The following is a 13,773-nucleotide window of genomic DNA, read 5'->3' on the forward strand; positions in this document are numbered from 1 at the left end:
TAATTCCTGGAGATTTTTTTTCAATCTCTGAAAAAAGTCAGAATTCTGAGATTAAAGTCAGAATTCTGACTTTTTTCTCAGAATTTTATTTTTTTCTTCAGTGGCCCTAATCCTCTTCCGTAGATATTATCTCAAGCAAACAACAACAACAACAACAAAAAATTTTCTGAAAAGCTACAAAAATGGCACTATCTATTTTTGCAAATGATATATGTATGTATGCACTTATTTATGGATATAGATGTATATATATTGTACGTATAAATAAGCTGAGTTGTCTGTTTTTGTTTGTGATGTTTGTGTTTTGTTTTGTTGTTTTTTTTTGCTGTTAATGTGTTAAATAAATATATTGTGGGGAGCAAAAAAAAAACTAGTTGGTTGTGTTTTACTTTCTCTCTGAGTTGCTTAAGAACACCACAGATTTAAGCCTTAAATGACATGTTTTTACAGCAGCATACTGACACAACAAATGAATGTCATGGGTAATGAAACACACAGAAATGCCCCGGTGGTTACTGTGTCCTATCTTGCAGCTGATTTCGGAGGAAGAGAACAAAAGCAGCAGTGTCACACACACACCTATGCGTCCTATTGTCTGCTTACACAATGCCAACACCATCACAAGTGACAAGGTTCATTCATGCCCTGAGATCAGTTGATTTCCCGCCCCGGGCTGTCAATCACCGGTGCGCCCCTCAGGCCCCGCCCCCTACGGAAACACCGGACCGGGGAGTTCTGCGGACACGTGACTCCTCAGTATGGCGGAGCTGCAATGATTTCCTCCAGTACCGACGGGTCCTAAAACCCTGCACCGCGGATGCTCTCCGGACAAGCGGGGGGAGAAAAGCAGCAGTTTGCACCCATCAATCCAGGTTGTGTTTCCTTTCTGTCTTTATAAAAAAAAAAACAACAACAAACAAAAACAATCGGTTGGTTTGGACGAGCATGAAACCAAAAGTCTTGTTTACCTTGTTGGGAGTTGCTGTGTTCGGAGTCAACCTGACTCGCTGTTCTCTGTTTAAACTTCACTTTTTCTTTCCTCCTTCAGTTTGTACAATATTTTACAGTCAGCAGGTGAAAGGTGGAAGTATTGCGCAATTGTTGTCTGGAGTGGAATTTAAAAACAACAACAACACAAAAGTGTCGCGTGTTGTGCAACTTTTTGTTACTTCGCGACTTAAAGTTTTTTTTTTGTTTAGTTCGCTAAATGGTTTGAAAATGACACGTTCGGAAAGCGGGTTTAAGAGACAGCTTAGAGTCATTGCTGTTAGTTTTTTTGTGTGTTTCTTTTGCTTTAGCGGATTGTGTAGCAGCACCCAGCGCCATACATATTGTTTTTTCCTTCCAAGTGTGAGGTTCGTGTAAACGGTTCCCAGATGTTGTGAGAGAAGGGATTCAGTTGTGAAGTACGCCACACGTTTGGAGGAACTTTATTAGTTTGCCAGAATAAAATTTATTTTTTTTTTAAATTGCCTTGTTGTAAATATAACGTTAGGTTGAGGTGTGTGTCTGGTCTCTGGTGTTCAGTGTGTGTTCAGTGTGTGTGTGTGTGTGAGGAGAAAGCAGCAGTGTTTGTATGATGGAGGTTTGTGCTGAGGTTGAACCGCCGCTGCCACAGCTTTGGGTGTAAACTTGTGTCTGCATGAAGTGTAAACACAGCAGAGCAGCAGCAGCAGCAGCAGCAGCAGCAGCAGCAGGGCCGTGCCTCTGCTCTGCTAAGACTCCCTGGAAGCCTTTACTAGTGGAAACTATTCCCTCAGCATTACAAGCTCTGGAGGACCACTGGTGCATGCTTGTAAAAGTCCAGGCCCCACAGGAACCAGGTCACAGCAGCCCTCTTAAAAAAAAATACAAAAATTGTCTCCTCAAAGGATGCTGATGTGATGTGAAACAGTCGCTGTCAATACTGGGATCCTTTTGTCATTTGCTACAGACGGCTATGTTTTAGCCATTTAACTACGGATGTTCTGCAGCGTCTGTGGCCGTTCTTTGCTTTCTATTAATCCGAAGCATTTGAACGTTTCATGTCTGGCAACAGCAGTCCCACCGGGTCGGACCTTGCAACGTTCTTGTTTCACTTTCAGCCCAAGTCTGAACTGCAGACAGACGAGCACAAGCGATGGTGCTTTAAGTTGTGTGAAGAGATTAAGGAAACGATTTTTCCCCCCCACAAAGATCACAAAAAAATTGTTTACCTGCCAAAAACAAAACACACCTTTTCCCCCACAGTTTAACATCTATTACTAGATTATTACTTATTATTAATTGAATTTCCCTTCTGGGATAAATAAAGTATTTTTCATTTTTTAATTTCATTTCATTGCAAAAAGAAATGTCCATAAACGTAAAACTTTACTGTGATGAAAATAGAGCTGATCACATTATTAAGACTCACCAATAATTAATCTAATCAAGGTTTTATAAAAATGTCTTTTGGGAGTTTTTCCTCTGACTTTATTAAAAACAAGCAGCATCAAACAGCAACAGGGTCCATACTGGCATCTCTGAAGTTAGTTACATTTATGTAAATAGGTGATTAGCAGTGGCTGATTTATTGTTTCAATAATAAATCCTCCCTGACGTGGGGATAGGAGCAGTCAGGATGTAATGCCACATCACACTGTGCGCTTTTTTTTTTTTTATCAACTCAGATGAGCGAGCTGTCACATACAGAGTCACTGTTTATAAACTACAATTGAATAGCGGCTCTCCTCAGGTTGGATTCTGAGCTCCATCACAGCTCAGAATCGCCGGTTCGCGCCCTGGTGGGGGCACCGGGAGGTTAATTGGTGATTGTAAATTGTCCGTAGGTGTGAATGTGAGTGTGCTTGGTTGTCTGTCTCTAAGTGTAGCCCTGTGATAGACTGGTGACCTGTCCAGGATGTCCCCTGCCTTCACCCTAAGTCGGCTGGGATAGACTCCAGCCCCCCATGACCCTAATGAGGATTAAGCGGTGTATAGATGATGGATGGATGGATGGAAATGATATATGAACTACACTTTTAGTTATTTTGAGAAATCTTGTGTTCATTAGCATGTTATTAATGCACAAATTGGAGAGTGGTCAAGCTAGTCCAATTCAACAGTGAGAAATATGGGTTATAACAATAGTTTTAGCACCGAAGAGATTGAAAATGTATGTTGATATGATTTGCTACAGCTTTATAATTATGAGCCGTGTAGAGCAGGGCAGGCGTTTTGACATTGTTAATGTTGTGTTACATCTCAGTACTGTAAAGTTTCTTTTTCTCACTTATCAGGATATAAGAAAAGTCGTATTGTCAGTTTTATACAGGCTGGAGTGTTGCCACTTTAAAACTGGCAGACACTGATGTGTGAAGGTCAGCTGGTATCAGTCGTATCTCGCCGGTCAAACACAAACCGACACTACATAGTACAATATCACAGAAGCTTGTAAATCTAATAAAGATTTGCAGGTAGTGTTTTTGTCGTGCTGAATCTCTGGCCGTTCTGGAACCGTTGCTGCCAGAACCAAAAGCTGCTCCGCGTGATGGAACTGAAGCAGCTGTGTGCACCGAAGGAAGCGCACCAGCTATCGGTCTCGCACAGTCCTGGCTCAGACATCCCATCCGGAACTCCATCGTATCTCAGGGAACATAATCCTCCTGTATAAACCGCACACAACAGGTTTTTGTTACAGATGCGGCAGTGGAGTTCCTCACCTGCACAAAAACTGGTCCGGGCACGAAAGCAGTGAGATTGTGATACCTTCAAAAATACAATAAACTGTAAAATGCAAAGTAATTGGAAAAAACAAAAAAGATTCTCACCACCAGCAGCTTCTGCACAGTTTCCTGAGGTAAAGATGATTTCCTTGCGTGATTAAATGCGATCCATTGTGGAGAAAAACATGTTTCAGAGCAATGCTCAAAAGGCCTGCTTTTCAGGTAAATATTTTCCTTTATATCTCACAAAACATAAATTATTAACTTTCCAAACAACCATCACCAAGAAATTTAAATGCATTTTAGTGAAAAATTCAAAGTACAAGTTGCTCTTTAAGTGGCACGTGTCAGGTTTTGTTATCCAAGAAAAGCTCTTATTATAAGGCTCGGCGGTGTTGTCAGGCTGTAATTATTCAATAGTTACTTGAAATAATCCATTGTAGACGAGTACGTGGATGATGGCCCTCGCTGCAAGGGGTTTATTAGATCCTAACGCAAAAGCAGTCACAAGGAATGCTGCGCCTTGAATAACTGGTGTGACCGAAACTTTCTCTTTTGTTGTGATCCGAGTCCTGCTGTGTCCAAAGAGGAAGCGTTCACATGACTCTGCGGCGTGCAACGCTCGTTCCAGGAGTCTTTTTTTTTTATGTATTAATATGTAAATCACTTTCCTGCTTCCTGTCCAGTGATCATGCTATTCATGGCATGTGTAACATGTACTGCGGCTGCAATGCGTTTTTATAGAGACAAATAAATCTGACTTCTGTTTGTCTGACAGCTGAATATTTTTTCCAAAGCTGAGACTAAAAACAGTGCTCCACTTTGATTTTAACAGCTGAACACCTGATATTTAAATTAGATTTGCAGACAGGTATTTGTTTGAAAATTGCAGTCGGGCGACAACAAAGCTCTGAAATTGAAGGTCCATCAAGAGATTTTTAATCAGCGTTAATTCATTTTAGAGTGAATTCCTTCTTCCAAGAAAACCACTTTGTGGCTCAAACACCTGCAGCAAACGGCTCCAGATTTTTAACTTTGCTTGTGTGTTTGGAGCAGACGTGTTGCTAATTAAATCTTGTGGGATTTGGATGCGCAAATGTAATCGAAGGCCTGTGATGTCTAAAGCCAGTTTGACAGAGCCGGGTAAATAATCATTCTGGGGCGTCCTGAAAGTAGTATTTTCACATCAGTTTAATCAAAATTACCTCTGCGTTGCTTGACGTTTTTGTCTTATCTGTTTGTCTAAGACCCTCCCGTACCACCACTTGTAATAACCGTCAGGGCTTGTTGACATTGGAAAAGTTAAATAACAGCATTTCATATTACCGTAATAGCAATGTTATAGCGTTGTTTTGAAGCAAATGTGTTTCCTTATGAGATATATCATGGAAGTCAATGTATGAATGACTTCAGTTAGCAATTATAACATGTATAGAAGCATTAGTATGTCACAGTGCTACTCCCAGTTCCTTTTTTTTTTGGCCTTTTTGCCTTTCTTTTGACAGGACAGTAGAGAGAGAGACAGGAAACTGGGGGTGGGACCTGCAGCAAATGGGCCATGAGCAGGATTCGAACCCACGACTGCTGTGTCCGGGACTATAGCCCCAGTACAACCAGTTGAGCTATAGCGGCGGCCCTCCCAGTTCCTTTTAATTATGTGAGGTCCATTAAAATTCCTGTATCACTCTTGTCTTGAATCCTCCATCCAACGTCTGTTTTTGTGACAGAGATTAACCCAGACAGAGATTCATTTAGTTGTTATTAAAGCTAAATGAGACTTAACAGCACCGCATAGATTGGAAGTCTAATCGTTTCTAATGGGATGACCTTAAATATCTCCACTGCGCGGATATCTGTTGCAATTTGTTCCACGCGAAATGCCTTTTCAAGGGCGTCACAACATAAATAGCTGGAATGCTACTAAGAGCGTACAGTAAGCAGACATATCTTCATTTTCCATCCTTTTTTTTTTTTTTTTTTGTGCATATCCTGAGTCGGGTTGCGGTGGCAGCTGGTTAAGCAGGGCATTCCAGACATCCCTCTCCCCAGCAACATTTTCCGGTTCCTCCTGGGGGATCCCAAGGCGTTCCCAGGCCAGATGTGATATGTAATCCCTCCAGTGAGTTCTCGGTCCACCCCGGGGTCTCCTCCCATATCTACATTTTGAAGCTTTAAAGTTGCCAGTCTTGAAAGACATTTTTTTTAAAAATTTTTAGTTTTGATAGTGAAACCAGTCAGGATATATGCGTGGAACAAGGGTCTCCAGCTGTAATCGAACTGCTGATGTTGCAGTTACATGCACTGCCTCTCATACTACAGCAGCAGAATCAAGTACAGTGGACTGATTTCAGACTGAGCGTTCTGGCTGCTTTTCATCAATAAGGACATTTTTTATTTTTTTTAAAGAGGCAACCATCAGTTTAGCAAATCGTCGGTGCTTTTATGCTTCTCTGCCAGTAAAAGCAGCAGCTGGAGGTGTTATGTTCTGGAGTTCTTTTAAGTGCAGTATCTGAGGAATGCTGAGATGCTGTTTCGTCACATTTTTTTTGGATTTTGGTGGTCAGAGGTCAATGTCAACGTGACCTCACGAAACACGTTTTTGCTTAGAATTTACATGCTAGTTACGACAAAATTTCACACAGGATGAAATGAAGTAGTGAAGACATTTTACAGCTAAAAAGTAAAAGATCGGCTTCACGGTGCCGTCGTAGTGTTCTGCTATAACACTTTTCTCAGGAGGGGAGATTGTGACTGTATTTGTTCAGATACTGAATTGGTGACACTGATGTTGTGGTTCCTCGTTTCTTGAAGTGAAAAACCCCCAAACAAAGTACATTACAGGAGTTTGTTATAGGACAACAATAACACACACTATGGCTCGCTGACTTAGACATTTTTAGAAATATTTTAATAGACATTGGGATATTGTTTTTCCTCCATGCTATTTAAGAGATTAAGGGGCTGCTTTCAGCAAATGTGTGATCAATGAGGCCCTGCTCTCATGTTCCTCTTTATTTTCCTTTAATTTTGCAGTAATTCCAACCTATTAGACTCACAGATTAACTTGCAAATCACTATGTTAACTAAGTGTGGGAGTGCTTCATTTTTTTTTAACTTTACTTTTCCCAGAGTTTGCCTATTTTAATCTCATTAATAAACTAATTTAGCTCAGTTCCACTGTGCTTTGTCAGGACCTAGGTCTGCACAAGCTGGCACTGGAAACCCTTGCTTGTTTGTGGACATTTTGTGGATGTTGTCACACTAATGGATTGTAATGGGGTCTATTAATGCCACTGCTCTGCTCGGGGACAAATAGGGTCTTCCCTTCAGCTCGCTGCCGTTCGGCGTATTACTGTATCTTTGTTCTCAGTCTCTGTTCATTTATTTTTCTGTCTCTCGATTACACACATTGTTTGAGAAGACACTATTACAGTTTAATGATACTTGGAAGAATCTGTTGCCAATGATGGTCATCTAAACCAGCCAAATATGTAAACATGCATAATCACCACTTAGCTAAAAGATATTTAGTTTTGGATTGACATAAAGCACAAAAGGTCAGTGAAATCAGTCACACAGAGTCACTTCACTTTTCCTATGCAGCCCATTTACTGCAGTGTAAGTTAATAAAAGAAAGGAAGTTGGGTATTGGCCAGAGCAGCAGTAAAAGTAGACAAGAGGAAGATTCAGAGCACTAAAAGAGACACAGAGCGTTCAATGGGCAACTATACAGACGCTCTCAGCCTCAACTGATGTGATTTGAAGCTTGATGAATCCTTGTGGTCACCCAATGAGTTCATGGCTGTGAATCATTTTCCTACATTGAGCCCCTTATACCCTGTTGTGCTGCACAACTTCAATGATAAACCCGTTGAAGCTCCTTTGTGCTTGTCCTAACTTTGAACCTGTCCTGCCTCTCTGAAATACGTTAGAAAGAGGCAGGCAGTTAGGGAGGGCATCCCTTGTTTGTGCATGTTTCGCTAATTCGGTCTATTAATGGCTTAATGGCGCTGCATTGTCGGGTACGAGCTTGCGGTACCTGCGGTGCACAGACGCACTCAACCAGCGGGACTGTGCAAACCGTCCCGCTGTCCTACCCCCTTCTTACCACAACATTACAATGTCCCCATGTGACATTTTATTGCAGATGTTTTAAATTACCCTCATGTGCTTTTTTTTACTGATTGTAAACAACTTTAATTTGGTTGTCAGCTTGAAAACATTTGCAACAGGATAGAGAAAGGTGGATTTCAGCAAGGGATGTTCGTAACTTTTCCTCCTTACTGATTGGTTTGAACAAATACAATATCATAGAGTGGACTGAAAAAGAATAAAAATCCTCTCTGCTGCCATATTAAGTGCTCACTGCTGTGTTTAACCTTCTAACTTTCAAGCAGCTCTCAGTGATCATGGAGCAAATAGTAAATGACGGTTTAAATAGCCATCTTCACATCAATCAAACACAAATTGCAGTTGCTGTGGTTATAGAATCATGATTTTGGTTTTAAATCCTTTCAGTGTCCACTCAGAAAACTGGATGCACATGGCAAAAAAAAGCTCGTCTCAGCGTCTGATTGCAGAAATGACCAAAAGACTAAAGTCACGGCTTGTTTTCCGGTCAAGCAGTGAGTCCGAATGAGAGGAAGTGGGAGGTCTAGGTCAAAGTTTAAAGAATTTGAACCCCGGGTCAGTGTTTTTCTTGAGCAGTTTAGTGTGAAGTTACAGTTGTTCCTTTAGGTCGGGCGTCACTGCTACCACCGTAGAAAATGCTTTTACTCTGCGGTCTGATCATGTGAAAGCAGCTTCACTCATTATTTACATAGTGGTCATAAAAAAAAAAAAATCATTTTCACTTTCATATTTAAAAGAGAGTTAGAAAGCCTGCACTTATTTGGAAAAAAAAAAGGACTAATACACCCCCTCTCAGGGCAAGAAAGGAAAATTACTAAATTGTGAGTTAATAGAAAATTAAAAATGTAGTTGGGTGATGCAGAGCGAAAGAGAGGGTGATCTTTCAAGAGTAATAAAGAAAGGGAAGTGGAGTGGACTTCTGTCATACATAGGACTTGGCTCACAGCATGGAAAGATGGTACTTCCTGCTTTTTATTTGACTCTGAATAGTTGCTCTTTTGTTACCAGAGTAACAGCATACAGCGTGTGTGCATGTTGTTTAATCACTGTAAAGTAGTTTAAAGTAGACTAAACCACATCACTGCAAAGATATATAAAAAAAAAAGGAGAATTTACACCCTAAGATTTCTAATTTAGCGTCTTTTCAAACTGTGTTTCCATTTGGCTGCAAGTTTTCACCATGATATAATATGGTAGTTGCGTATTACACAACTTGCATTTATATTGAAAAAGACAGGGGCTGGCTCAAGGTTGTCATCGTGGCGTGCTATAATATTTGATGCCAAAAACTGTCATCGCCAACCCCACATTGCTCTCCAGGTTCCACAGGTTTCCTCACATGCAAAGGAAACATGGCACTCAGAGCGTTTTCCCACCGAGCGAAAACTTTAAACATATTTTAGAAGTGAGACCTTTCTTGAATAAGATTATACCGCTCGGAGAGATTAGCCTCTCAAGAAATTCACCAGGAGATGTTGAATGTTGTTTGTTTGAGGGAAAGCTGAGGCCGGCTATAGTCGAGGGAATAAGATGACAAAAAAAACCTCGAGTTTCTCTGCTGCCAGTAAACGCACACAGAGGATGCAGAGAAAGTGAATTTATAGGCATTTAGCTGGTGTTTGTTTGCATCCTCCCCCAGGTATGCAGATTTGCAGAGCTTTATTTGACATTTAACTGAATTGTAATATTTGGCAAAGTTGAACCCTAAAAAAAAAAAAAAGAACAAGATATTTCTGAGTCAATAAACATCCAACACATGTTTCACATTTAGATTCAAGCTGTGTTAAAATGGTCTAATATTTCAAAATCACATACAAGCATTATAAATAGCAGCTTTGATTGCTCAATGATAATTTGTGCCAAAGCTTGAAAATGCAAAACAAGCATTCAACATGGATTGGATTACAGAGTTTGGAGTGACTTCATTTGGGACATTTTTTTTAATGAGATATCCATGACTTTATTTGCATTTAGTCTTGGATAGAAAAATCCTAAAAGTATCATTATTGTGATATGCAGTGCTCCGTTTAGAGACTCTTAATTTTGTACTCAGTTGTTGCTCTGCTGAAAAGATTCGTGCAACTTTGTTCAGAACGGATGCCCGGAGTGTCAAGGTCAGCAGCTCGAGGAGAACTTAAAGTCCTTAAAAGAAGCTCTCGCTTTGCAAAGACACAAAAAGTGGAGCCTGCTGATAGTCTGAAAACGTGTGTAGATTTAAAATTTGTTTTCTTGTGATTTAAAAAGATTAAGGAACCAGTGTTGTCAACATTATTGACATTTTTGTCCTTATATTACCCAGACTTTTTTAAATTTTTCTTTACTGAAGAGTGGGGGATTTATTGCAGGAATATGTGTACGTTTGTGTTTATTTGTGTGTATATGCTGTGTAGTGGAGTTGTTATGCAATGTAGGTATGTTTGATCATATCATCTTACTTGGATTTAGTACCTTGGATAAGTATTTGCATTTTATATTATTGAGCCAAACTGCTCAGCGACAGCAAATAGACATGATCTAGTCACTAAACTATACTTTGCATCTCTATTTGTTTACATGCTTGTCTCCTATCAGCCTGCAGCTCAGCACAGTTCAGCTTAAAAGAAAGAAAGAAAGAAAGAAAGAAAGAAAGAAAGAAAGAAAGAAAGAAAGAAAGAAGGGAAATGACAATAGTATGTCTCTCAAACCTACTGTGAGATTTTAGGTCCAGAGGATTAAATGCTTTGTTGATGTGCTTTTTACTATGACACATTCTGTTCAAAGTTTACAATAATACAAACTCCCTACAAAGACTGAGAGAAAGGAAGAGTAAGAGGAAGTCAAGATAACAGGTTATCTCTACCCAGAGACTACAGGTGGAGGCTGTGAGAATGGGGGCTGATTAAAGCTGAGTACCAGTGGTGGTGGACATACTTGCAGTGCAGTAAAACAGAGGCAGCTTTGGCAGAGCAATGAGGAGGACTGTTGTTTTAATAGATAGATTACAATTTCTAAGAGTACATTTAAATATATGTTGCAGACAGGAATTTGTCGTGTGTAGTTGGGAGATGGGGCTGAACAAATCAAAGTTGGAATTTGAAACGATGCAAATTGCAGATTGCGAAGACTGTAGTTATAAGTCACCACAGCATGTCTGACCCAGGAATTTATCTCAACGGTATTACAAATTCCTGCCATCTTTCTTGTGTGACAGTCACGTTTTTGATGTCTCGTGGTAATGCTCTATGATGTTTGGAATCCATGACACAGTCAATATTGAACTGAAGCTTGACTTGACCATTGAAAGTAAAATTGCAATCGCAAAATTTGTCATAAAAAAAAGCCTAATGGCAGCTTGAACTGACTGCTTCAACTGCTGCAGACATAACAACAAAAATAGTCTTAATGTTCGCTCAGCTGCAAGAATGTGCGTGACGTACATTTTGTCACCTACCCCTGTGCTTGATGGACCACAGGGACGAGGTTTGAAGCTCAAAATTTACAACTGTGTGGATCGTACAGATCTATTGCTGACATGAGAATTCATCTGCAGACAAATGTAGTGCAAGCCTGGAGAACTGTTCTGGAGTGCAAGGTCTTAAGTCATAAATAATCACAAGTGATGAAATACAGGCTGCGCTGGCTTCAACTCTTCTCAAATGACCCTAAACTACCTTTTGAAAGCAATGTCAGGATTACTCTTATTTGTTACAGCACATCTTCTGATCTTGAGTCACTCCTGTTGATGCTTCATCCCACTACCACACAAAACTGGGAGGTGCATATTATCATATTCACAGTTGCATTGTGTTTGAGCTGCTGCCTGGTCATACTCGACATACAACTGTCCCCAGGCTGCCAGAGCTCTGTATCAACAAGAAAGATGATCCCCCTGTGCCACTTGATACCGGTCCTCCTTGTTTGTCGTCTTGTCTCCGTTTAGCCAACAGCCAAACAGCTGATTCATGTGATGTCTTGCGGTCATAGCTGACCTTGTTCACTTACAGACAAGCAGCGAGGGTTGTGTTACTGCAGGTCCTCTCATGCCAGGTAGTGTCACTCTCTCGTCACAGTCGTGTGCTCACTCTCTCCCCGTTGCCATGTTTCTTCTGCGTACCCACTTTTACGTACGTGTCGACTGTGCTGCATTGACTTTGAGCCCCGATCCTCACGAGAAGGATGGTTACAGTCTGACACAGTCGTATCCTCAGCTGAACCAGTGACAGTTAGACAGTATTTTTTACTTGTCGTGCTATCAGTGCGATGCCGTGCTTTCCCCATGGGATTTCCCTGTCTTGCTGAAAAATGTTCTGTGCTAATATCACTCATTGTAAAGGCTTTATATATCTAGGCGTCAGTGATGAAACGATACTGGTGCACTGGTGATAGACGTTTCATCCATAGTTATGTGTTCCATAGTTAGTAAAATGAAAACTATGTAAATGGTTCTATTGCTTGAATACCCCTGGCATGCTACTTCTCTGACTCATAAACAGCCTGTCATACGTCAAACATGGAACCCCTTCGCCCTCCATCGCTCTGCTTGTGGCTTCTTCCAAGGTGTGCTCGTCTGAAGCCACCTGTGCCTCTGGTTCTGGTCACCTCTATTAGCTCACGCAGCCTCCTCTGGTAGAGGCTGTGGTTGGCAGGGACGGGTGCTTGCCCTTTCAAGATCAAGTACACAGTTTGAGTACACTCAGGACCCTGTGTGTCCACCTTAGGGAGTCTAGCAGGCCTGCTTTGAGGACTGACGGACTTGATGTTAAGGTTTGTGCAGCGGGCGGTGCAGGATCCCCCAGTCCAAGCCAGCCACTCAGAACCTTGGGTGTAAATGATTTTTCTTTGTGTTTTTCATTGTCGTGCAGACATTAAAGTCATTACACATGTACCTTAATAAATAGGCTTTTTTTTTCTCTGCTTCTTTGTTGAAAATGAGTCATTAGTAATTATCAATAATGGTCAGTATTGACTGAAATGAAACATTGCGTCATGAGTAATTTTTCACGCCGTCCCATATATACCTAAACCTTTTTCCCAACAACAAAGAAAAATGAAGAACATGTCAATCCATGCTAATCCCCCCTCGCCAGCTGAATAATTCATAGTCAATTAGGGCTGAGAGGCTGAAGCAGTCTTCATGGCACAAGTGCATTTTCAGTGATTCATTTCATGAGCTATGCAAGGGGTCTCTTAATTGTTGTTTACTGCTCGCTATCCGACCACATGTTATTTTTATGCCATCGTGATTACTCCCGGCAGTGCTCAGAGTGCTTGGGAAATGAAGTCCATTAAGGGTTCCTGAGAGCTGTTTTCCTGTCAAGCATCATGAAACGCTTCCAGATTCAAACTTCACTGCACAAGAACAATAAATCTCAACCAATCCTAAGTGTCAGTTGGCGAAAATGAGGCACTTGAAAAGATGCAGGTGATGTGTTTTATGGCGGTGCGGCGTAGGAAAAATACCTGCAGTGTTGTACAGAGATGCATTTTTAATTGGTTTCCCGAGGAACATTTTAGATTTCAGAAAATGACATGGAAGGAAGATACGCAGCTGAAGCAGACGAGTTTTACAAAGTGCAGGTCGATGGCATCGACAGAGGAGCATTTTTTGACTTTTTCTTTGAGCGGCACACTATATGTGTGTGTGGCAGAGAGAGTGAGAGGACTGAATGCCTGAGGTCACTGCTGACATAGTGTAACAAGCTGTAAAAGCGCAGTCTGGATTCTTTTGTGACAGACGACTCCTTTGACGAAAATAGGCGGTTTGATCTGAGAATAGCACCGCTGCCCTCCAGTTGACACACTGAGGAGGACTTTTTTTTGACACCTCATGCCTCAACAAATCATCAGCACCCACTTTCGACTGTCCCTCCCGGTCATCTAAGCATTGTCCGCACACGTGACTAAACAGACACCATGTCAAACATTCACACAGACATTGAAGGCCTCCCGTCTTGTTGTTGTACCTCTGGCCTGATGC

The 13,773-nt window shown here is 41.1% G+C and overlaps 1 protein-coding gene across 1 annotated transcript in view; it reads left to right on the forward strand.

Annotated features, from left to right (window-relative positions):
- The first annotated feature begins 754 nt into the window (after window positions 1-754).
- Window positions 755-13,773, forward strand: part of LOC103356262 (histone deacetylase 4-like) — a 137,157-nt gene continuing 124,138 nt past the window's right edge. The window contains exon 1 of the mRNA XM_008280348.1: window positions 755-872. The gene's annotated coding sequence lies outside the window, so the exon portion shown is untranslated. The remainder of the gene's footprint in view (window positions 873-13,773) is intronic.

Source organism: Stegastes partitus, unplaced genomic scaffold (assembly GCF_000690725.1).
Source record: "Stegastes partitus isolate 25-593 unplaced genomic scaffold, Stegastes_partitus-1.0.2 Scaffold190, whole genome shotgun sequence".
Classification (NCBI taxonomy): domain Eukaryota; kingdom Metazoa; phylum Chordata; class Actinopteri; family Pomacentridae; genus Stegastes; species Stegastes partitus.